The sequence below is a fragment of the Aphelocoma coerulescens genome, unplaced genomic scaffold (genome assembly GCF_041296385.1).
Source record: "Aphelocoma coerulescens isolate FSJ_1873_10779 unplaced genomic scaffold, UR_Acoe_1.0 HiC_scaffold_654, whole genome shotgun sequence".
Classification (NCBI taxonomy): Eukaryota; Metazoa; Chordata; class Aves; order Passeriformes; family Corvidae; genus Aphelocoma; species Aphelocoma coerulescens.
The window spans coordinates 17,501-26,447 of NW_027184008.1; positions in this window are offsets into that span (position 1 = coordinate 17,501).

Below are 8,947 nucleotides of genomic sequence, written 5' to 3' on the forward strand. Positions count from 1 at the left end.
CTCGCGTCCAAGTCACGCACGGCACGCGGGACGGGGTACTCGGCTGGGGCTGACCCGCCCCCGAGGCCGGCCCGCCCGCCGACCGGTCGCGGGCGACCGGCCGCCGGCGAGGTTGAGCCGCCGAAGGGGACTCGCCCGGAGCGAAAGCCCCCCGACACGGCCCCCCCCACCGGGCCACGCGGAAAAGCACCGGATGTGCTAGAGGAGACAGCGACCCGACGAGGTGGGCGCGGCCCGGACACCGAGGCCCCTCGGCCAGGGCGGTTCGCTCTGCAGCAGGCGGCGACGCGGCAAAAAACGAGCGCCGTGCGGTGCGCGCGCGCGGTGGGCTCTTTTCCCCCAACCGTGCCAAACAGCGGGGTTTTTCCTTTCCCCCCTTTCTCTCTGGGGTTTCCCCCCCTCGGCTCAGCTCGAGCCGCACCGCCGCCCAAGCGCTGCTCGCGGCCGGCACCCACGGGGCACAAACCCGGGCCGGGGCCAGCACACACACCTCGCATGGTTTGAAGGACACCTGAGGGCTCGCGGGGCCACGCGGCCGTCACACAGCCCGGACGGTAAAGACGCCCTCCCGGCAGCGGGAGCGGCGACACCTCACCTGCGACGGGAAGCGAATTGGAAAGGAGACCGCCCTGCCCGAGCACCGGACTCCGCCGTGGCTTCCCCATTACAGAGAGCCCCGGAAGAGCCGGCCCGCCGGGGGCCCTTTCCGACGCGACCCGAAAAGCCTCATCGATCAGCCGAGAAAAGAGGAGCGAAAGAAGGCCCCGCGGCCTCGGTCCTGGGACATCGGCAGCCCAAAGCGCGCACCACACCACGCTTCCAGGCGGGCAGCGGGCAGACGGACGCAGCAGGGCTGCTTTTCCGCGTGCGGGACACGTCCCCGAGAGGCCCTCCCCACGGCTTGGCGCCGCCGAGCCTCCCCGACGCACCCGAGCGCCACTTTGCAGCAGAGCTTTCGCATCGGTCACAGCGGAGAAAGCGCGGGGAGGTGCCGCCACCCAACCCCGGCTGCGGACAACGATTCCCTTTTATTAGCGAGACAACATCGGGACGGGACCACGGCGGGAGGAGGCCACGGCAGGCCACGCTCCCGGCCCCACGGAACCCTTCCGAGCGTGCGAGAAAGCGCCACCGACCATGCCCACGGGCCACCGGCTTTCGCCCGCCTCGCGGCGATCGGCTTTCCCTCCGGAAAAGCCAGGGGGAACGGCAAACAGCGGAGGGGAAAAAAAAAAGGCACGACAGCGCGCGTCACATAACCCCGTGCTACCCACGGGGGCCGCGGGCCTGGGGGGCGAGGCGCGCGCCTCTCACTCCCCCCCCCTTTAATCCCAACGACCTCTCAAAGAACGCCTCCTTCTCGTCTCTCTCCCTTTCGGCGTTCGTGGCCCGCGCGCCTTTGTGCCGCGCTTCTCCGTCGTGCCGCGGCGGCTTAAGGCCGCGAGAAAAAAAAAAAAAACAAACAGCGTAAGGCCGGGGCAGGCACCCCCCCAGTGCAACCGCACAAGCCGGCACACACGCCTGAAACAGCGGACCTTCTCGCAACCCAGCCCACCGGCAACCACGGCAGCCGGGACAGGCCCGACACCACGGGCCGCCCCAGCGTCGCGGCTCAGTCGATGCCGGCCGAAAACAAGGAAGGGCGAGGCGCCGCCGCCTCGCCGGCAAGCATTCTCACAGGGCTCTCTCTTGTCGGGCTTCCGGTCCGCTCTCGGCAGCCGGCCACCGCAGGCCGGCCGCCGCCCCTGAGACCTTCCCGCCCGCTACGCGGGTTCCCCAGCTTAGGGCCGAGGAAGGGGGACGACTTCAACACACAGCGGGGGGGGGGGCGAGGCGCCGCCGCCCCGCCACAACATCGGGCGACTCCCGTCACCGAGCCCCTCGGCCAACCGGGCGAGGCCGGAGGCAAGGCCGCACGCCCCACCGGAGCGTCCCCGTGGCACCGCCGACACACCAAGCACAGGTCGGGAGCCGGGAACGGGGCGCCGCCACCTCGGCCAACTGGGCCCATCCTCGGAGCTCTCAGGGAAGGGCCGGGAAAAGCCCCGTCGGGGCTCCGCGAAACAGAGCGCGCCCCGGCCGCGTCCACCCCACCGGCTGCCAGCCACCGCACCAGACTGACAGCCGAAAACCGAGCCCGCCGAGCGGGCACCGGCTTAAGGCCGGGCAGAAAAGGAACGAGGCGCCGCCGCCTCGGCCACCACCGGACTTTCCCCTGCGGCCCCCCTGCACGGAGTCGGCAGCCGCCAGGGTCGGAGGGAGGATACACTCACGGGTCTCTCGCCACCCCACCTAGGCCGACAAGCGGCTCACACAGTCTCTCTCTTTTTCGGCCTTTCCCATCAACTGGGGCTGTGAAACCAGGATAAAAGCCACGCGACTCATATCCCGCTTATTCGACACTCTTCGTTCTGGCAACCGCGCGCGCGGCCGCCGCTCTCGACCTTCGACACAGGCACCGCCAGCCTGCGGGGACACGGCCCATCACCCGCTCCCATAATACGGACAGACGAGTCCAAGGCCCCGGACGCCTCCAAGAGAACCAATCGTACTTGACCGGGGCGGTGCGCTGGCGCACGCCGCCTCCTACCATGACGCAACTGGAGGCAGCCAGAAACAGCGACCCCTTGGTGAACTTCCAGGACGGGTGGGGCAACAGGTCTACCCGGCCCCTGCCGAAATTTGCCTAAGTCCCGCCGGAGCTGGGTAGACCTGTTCGCCCCGCGACCGGGCACCACCGCGGCGCCACGCCGACGGTTTCGGGGCGCGGCCGGCGGCCGCGGCCGGGCCCGGATCCGGGTAGACCTGTCCGCCCGGAGCCTTCCCCGGGCCGGGTAGACCTGTTCACGCCGAGACCGGGCGCCGCCAGGGGAGCCACGCGGGCAGTTTCGTGGCACGGCCGGCGGCCGCGGCCGAGCCCGGATCCGGGTAGACCTGTTCGCCCTCTGGCCGGACGCTGCCGGGACAGTACGCTGACGGCTCCGGCAACCGCTGGTGGCCGCAGCCGACCCCGGAGACAAGGCATCCTCCTGCCATCCCTGAGCCGGGGGAACCCCACAGCCCCGGAACGCCCCGGAACCGTATGGCTCTAGCAGCCCTGTCCCGCCTGAGAACCCGGTTTCAAGACCAATACGTATTTTCGACAAAACTCAACCTTTAATTTTTGAACGAGTACATCTTTCTTCTGCTAGGAACAAGGAAGTTTCCTGGGGAAAAAAAAAATTCTTTGCGAATTTTACTCCGTTTTCTTGGGCGCCCACACCACAGCCGGCCACGCTCGGGAGGATCGTGTGCCCTTAGCTCGGCCAGCCCACACACATTGACGCACCAAAACGGACGCCCCTCCCCACCCCACCCCGGGCACCACGCCCAGCCCCACCAGAGCAGAGCACCTCTAGGGAGACAGCGGGGAGGGGAAGCAGGTGCATAGGAACAGGGAACGAAGCCGATGGCCGCCGGCGCGACTGGCCCCGCCCACCAGGAGGGGCCGGGGCCGAGGCCGGGGGGACCGGGCGGCCGCCTTCGGGCCGGTTCTTTCGGGGTCCGCCGAGGTCCCCGTCTCCCGCCGCCGCTTCGGGGGGCCGCGGGGGCGCCGCGCCCAGGTGCCCGAGGCCGGCAGGCAGCGGGCGAGCCCCGGCGGGACGAGCCCCGCCCGCCGGCGAGGGCCGGGCGGCGGCCGGGGCCGGGCCCGGATCCGGGTAGACCTGTCCGCCCGGAGCCGTCCCCGGGCCGGGTAGACCTGTTCACGCCGAGACCGGGCGCCGCCAGGGGAGCCACGCGGGCGGTTTCGTGGCACGGCCGGCGGCCGCGGCCGAGCCCGGATCCGGGTAGACCTGTTCGCCCTCTGGCCGGACGCTGCCGGGACAGTACGCTGACGGCTCCGGCAACCGCTGGTGGCCGCAGCCGACCCCGGAGACAAGGCATCCTCCTGCCATCCCTGAGCCGGGGGAACCCCACAGCCCCGGAACGCCCCGGAACCGTATGGCTCTAGCAGCCCTGTCCCGCCTGAGAACCCGGTTTCAAGACCAATACGTATTTTCGACAAAACTCAACCTTTAATTTTTGAACGAGTACATCTTTCTTCTGCTAGGAACAAGGAAGTTTCCTGGGGAAAAAAAAAATTCTTTGCGAATTTTACTCCGTTTTCTTGGGCGCCCACACCACAGCCGGCCACGCTCGGGAGGATCGTGTGCCCTTAGCTCGGCCAGCCCACACACATTGACGCACCAAAACGGACGCCCCTCCCCACCCCACCCCGGGCACCACGCCCAGCCCCACCAGAGCAGAGCACCTCTAGGGAGACAGCGGGGAGGGGAAGCAGGTGCATAGGAACAGGGAACGAAGCCGATGGCCGCCGGCGCGACTGGCCCCGCCCACCAGGAGGGGCCGGGGCCGAGGCCGGGGGGACCGGGCGGCCGCCTTCGGGCCGGTTCTTTCGGGGTCCGCCGAGGTCCCCGTCTCCCGCCGCCGCTTCGGGGGGCCGCGGGGGCGCCGCGCCCAGGTGCCCGAGGCCGGCAGGCAGCGGGCGAGCCCCGGCGGGACGAGCCCCGCCCGCCGGCGAGGGCCGGGCGGCGGCCGCGGCCGGGCCCGGATCCGGGTAGACCTGTCCGCCCGGAGCCGTCCCCGGGCCGGGTAGACCTGTTCACGCCGAGACCGGGCGCCGCCAGGGGAGCCACGCGGGCGGTTTCGTGGCACGGCCGGCGGCCGCGGCCGAGCCCGGATCCGGGTAGACCTGTTCGCCCTCTGGCCGGACGCTGCCGGGACAGTACGCTGACGGCTCCGGCAACCGCTGGTGGCCGCAGCCGACCCCGGAGACAAGGCATCCTCCTGCCATCCCTGAGCCGGGGGAACCCCACAGCCCCGGAACGCCCCGGAACCGTATGGCTCTAGCAGCCCTGTCCCGCCTGAGAACCCGGTTTCAAGACCAATACGTATTTTCGACAAAACTCAACCTTTAATTTTTGAACGAGTACATCTTTCTTCTGCTAGGAACAAGGAAGTTTCCTGGGGAAAAAAAAAATTCTTTGCGAATTTTACTCCGTTTTCTTGGGCGCCCACACCACAGCCGGCCACGCTCGGGAGGATCGTGTGCCCTTAGCTCGGCCAGCCCACACACATTGACGCACCAAAACGGACGCCCCTCCCCACCCCACCCCGGGCACCACGCCCAGCCCCACCAGAGCAGAGCACCTCTAGGGAGACAGCGGGGAGGGGAAGCAGGTGCATAGGAACAGGGAACGAAGCCGATGGCCGCCGGCGCGACTGGCCCCGCCCACCAGGAGGGGCCGGGGCCGAGGCCGGGGGGACCGGGCGGCCGCCTTCGGGCCGGTTCTTTCGGGGTCCGCCGAGGTCCCCGTCTCCCGCCGCCGCTTCGGGGGGCCGCGGGGGCGCCGCGCCCCGGTGCCCGAGGCCGGCAGGCAGCGGGCGAGCCCCGGCGGGACGAGCCCCGCCCGCCGGCGAGGGCCGGGGCGGGGGCCCGGGCCGGGGCCGGGGCCGGCGGCCGGGGCCGGGGCCGGGGCCGGGGCCGGCGGCCGGGGCCGGGGCCGGGGCCGGGGCCGGGCGGCCGCCTTCGGGCCGGTTCTTTCAGGGTCCGCCGAGGTCCCCGGCCCCCGCCGCCGCTCCGGCGGGCCGCGGGGGCGCCGCGCCGAGGCGCCCGATGCTGGCAGGGAGCGGGCGGCCCCCGGCCCATGTTCACACGGAGAGATAGGCAGACACAGGGACTCTCAGACCCACTCACAGCCCCGCCGCCCCCCTCTCTTTTTGCCGCGGACGGCCACAGCTGCACACTCATCGACACAGACAGACACACACAGACATAGGCACGCCTGCGCATGGACGCGCACACTTGCCGCAGATGCGCTCCGTCCCCCTCCCTCCCGTCGCCCTGTCTCTCGAGGGTTGGGGGCACTCCTGCTCTCCACCATCTGCCTCCCTGGCGCCACCCTCAGACTTTTCTCGCCCCTGCCCAGGGTCCCATCAGCCAGTTCGGACGGCGGCGACGGCAGCAGCAGGGGGGCGAGGACTTGGGTGCCGAGGCAGCCAGGGTGTTCGGCGAGCAGGCCGAGAGCCTGGTGCAGAAGTAGGGCCAGCGACAGTCTGGAGGTGGTGGCGGGATGCTTGGCACTGTCTCTTTTTGAAGAAGCATCCTGTTCAGGTCGCTCTGAGCCTCTCGGTTCGATGGCGTTCCTTCCTGCCTACCCCCAGCCCCGGTCAAGCCTGCGGCAGGACGGAAGCGAGGCGGGCGGATGAGGGAGTGAGAGATGCAGAAATCAAGGTGGGAGGTGGGGCAAGGGCACGGCAGGCTTTCGAGGGCCGGGAGCCGGGCTTAGAGAGCGGATGCTGCTGGCCGTTTTGGCACGGAGGCGGCGGGAACGCCGCCGGCTCCTAAAGAGTCCCTCCTTCCCTCTCCGGCAGTGGCATGGGGAGCGGGCTGCAGGCAGGGTGGCGACAGGGCGGGCTGGAGCTGGGGAAGCGCGCGGCAGGGGGTGACGCTGACGGCCGCTCAGGCATGGAGCCAGAAGGGACGCCGCCGTCTGGGACCGAAAGTCACTCGCCTTCACGTCCCAGCTTTCGGGGCGGGGGGGGGGGAGGGGGGGACCAGCGCGTGCGAGCTGCCGTGTGTGGCGGGTGCGTGCGGGGCTGCCAGACGTGCGGGCTGGCCGCCCAAGACGTGCTCGCGGGCCTGGACTGGGTCCCGGGGCTGCGGGTCCGATCGACGAGACCTGGTCTCCCCAGCACCAGGAGGGGAGGCCGGGTCCACCCACATTGGGGGGGTGGGGGGGAGGGGAGGTGGGCAGGGGGCAGGCCCCGAGCTCCAGGAGGAGAAATCTACAAAGGAAACAAATCTACGGGCCGCTCATGTGACTAGGGTTCCAAGCGGGGCCTGGAGAAGGAGGTCTGCCCAGAGCTACACGGCAAACCCATAGGGCCGGACGGGGGAAGCCAACAGGCGTCGCCCGGTGCTAAGCGCCCAGCCGGGCGGGGCATGGCGAAGCCAAGAGGCGTGGCCCGGCGCTAAGCGCCCGGCCGGGCGGGGCCTGGCAAAGCCAACAAGCGTCGGCCGGCGTTAAGCACCCGGCTGGGCGGAGCCGGAGAAGCCAACAGGTGTCCGCCGGCGCTAAGCGCCCAGCCGGGCGGAACCGGGCGAAGCAACCAGGTCTACCCCGGCGCTAAGCGTTAGGCCGAGCGGGGCCGGGCGAAGCCAACCAGCGTGGCCCGGCGCTGCGCGCCCGGCCGGGCGGGGCCGGGTGAAGCCAAGGGGCGTCCCCCGGCGCTAAGCGTTAGGCCGGGCGGGGCCGGGTGAAGCCAAGGGGCGTCCCCCGGCGCTGAGCGCCCAGCCGGGCGGGGCCGGGCGAAGCAACCAGGTCTACCCCGGCGCTAAGCGTTAGGCCGGGCGGGGCCGGGCGAAGCCAACCGGCGTGGCCCGGCGCTGCGCGCCCGGCCGGGCGGGGCCGGGTGAAGCCAAGGGGCGTCCCCCGGCGCTAAGCGTTAGGCCGGGCGGGGCCGGGTGAAGCCAAGGGGCGTCCCCCGGCGCTGAGCGCCCAGCCGGGCGGGGCCGGGCGAAGCAACCAGGTCCACCCCGGCGCTAAGCGTTAGGCCGAGCGGGGCCGGGCGAAGCCAACCGGCGTGGCCCGGCGCTGAGCGCCCGGCCGGGCGGGGCCGGGTGAAGCCAAGGGGCGTCCCCCGGCGCTAAGCGCCCAGCCGGGCGGGGCCGGGCGAAGCAACCAGGTCTACCCCGGCGCTAAGCGTTAGGCCGAGCGGGGCCGGGCGAAGCCAACCGGCGTGGCCCGGCGCTGAGCGCCCGGCCGGGCGGGGCCGGGTGAAGCCAAGGGGCGTCCCCCGGCGCTAAGCGTTAGGCCGGGCGGAGCCGGGCGAAGCCAACCGGCGTGGCCCGGCGCTAAGCGCCCGGCCGGGCGGGGCCGGGTGAAGCCAAGGGGCGTCCCCCGGCGCTAAGCGCCCGGCCGGGCGGGGCCCGGCGAAGCCAAGAGGCATCCTCCGGCGCTAAGCATTGGGCCGGGCGGGGCCGGGCGAAGCCAACCGGCGTCGCCCGGCGCTAAGCGCCCGGCCGGGCGGAGCCGGGCGAAGTTAACAGGTCTACCCCGGCGGTAAGCGTTAAGCTGGGCGGGGCCAGGCGAAGCAACCAGGTCTACCCCGGCGCCTAGCACCCGGCCGGGCGGGGCCCGGCCAAGACACCAGGTCTACCCCGCCGCTAAAGGTCAGGCTGGCACGGCCGGACAGGGGTAGCAGGTGTACCCCGCCGCTGAGCGCCCGGCTGGCCGGGCCAGGCGAGAACAGCAGGTCTTCCCCGCTGCGCCAACAGGCTTGCAGGGCGCAGGCGAAGACACCAGGTCTACCCCGCCGCCTAGCGCCCGGCTGGCGGGGCCCGGCCAAGACACCAGGTCTACCCCGCCGCCTAGCGCCGGGCTGGCGGGGCCCGGCCGAGACACCAGGTCTACCCCGCCGCTAAAGGTCAGGCTGGCACGGCCGGACAGGGGCAGCAGGTGTACCCCGCCGCTGAGCGCCCGGCTGGCCGGGCCAGGCGAGAACAGCAGGTCTTCCCCGCTGCGCCAACAGGCTTGCAGGGCGCAGGCGAAGACACCAGGTCTACCCCGCCGCCTAGCGCCCGGCTGGCGGGGCCCGGCCAAGACACCAGGTCTACCCCGCCGCCTAGCGCCGGGCTGGCGGGGCCCGGCCAAGACACCAGGTCTACCCCGCCGCCTAGCGCCGGGCTGGCGGGGCCCGGCCAAGACACCAGGTCTACCCCGCCGCTAAGCGCCAGGCGCCCAAGTCCGGCCGGGGAGAGTCGGTCTACCCGCCCCCCGCCTGGGAAGGGTGGCCAGGGGACGGGACACCACGCGCTTCCCTCCTCGCCACGCACCCCGCGAGCGCCGAGCATGACGCGCCTACGGGCGGTGGCGCCCAAGTCCGGCCGGGGAGAGTCGGTCTA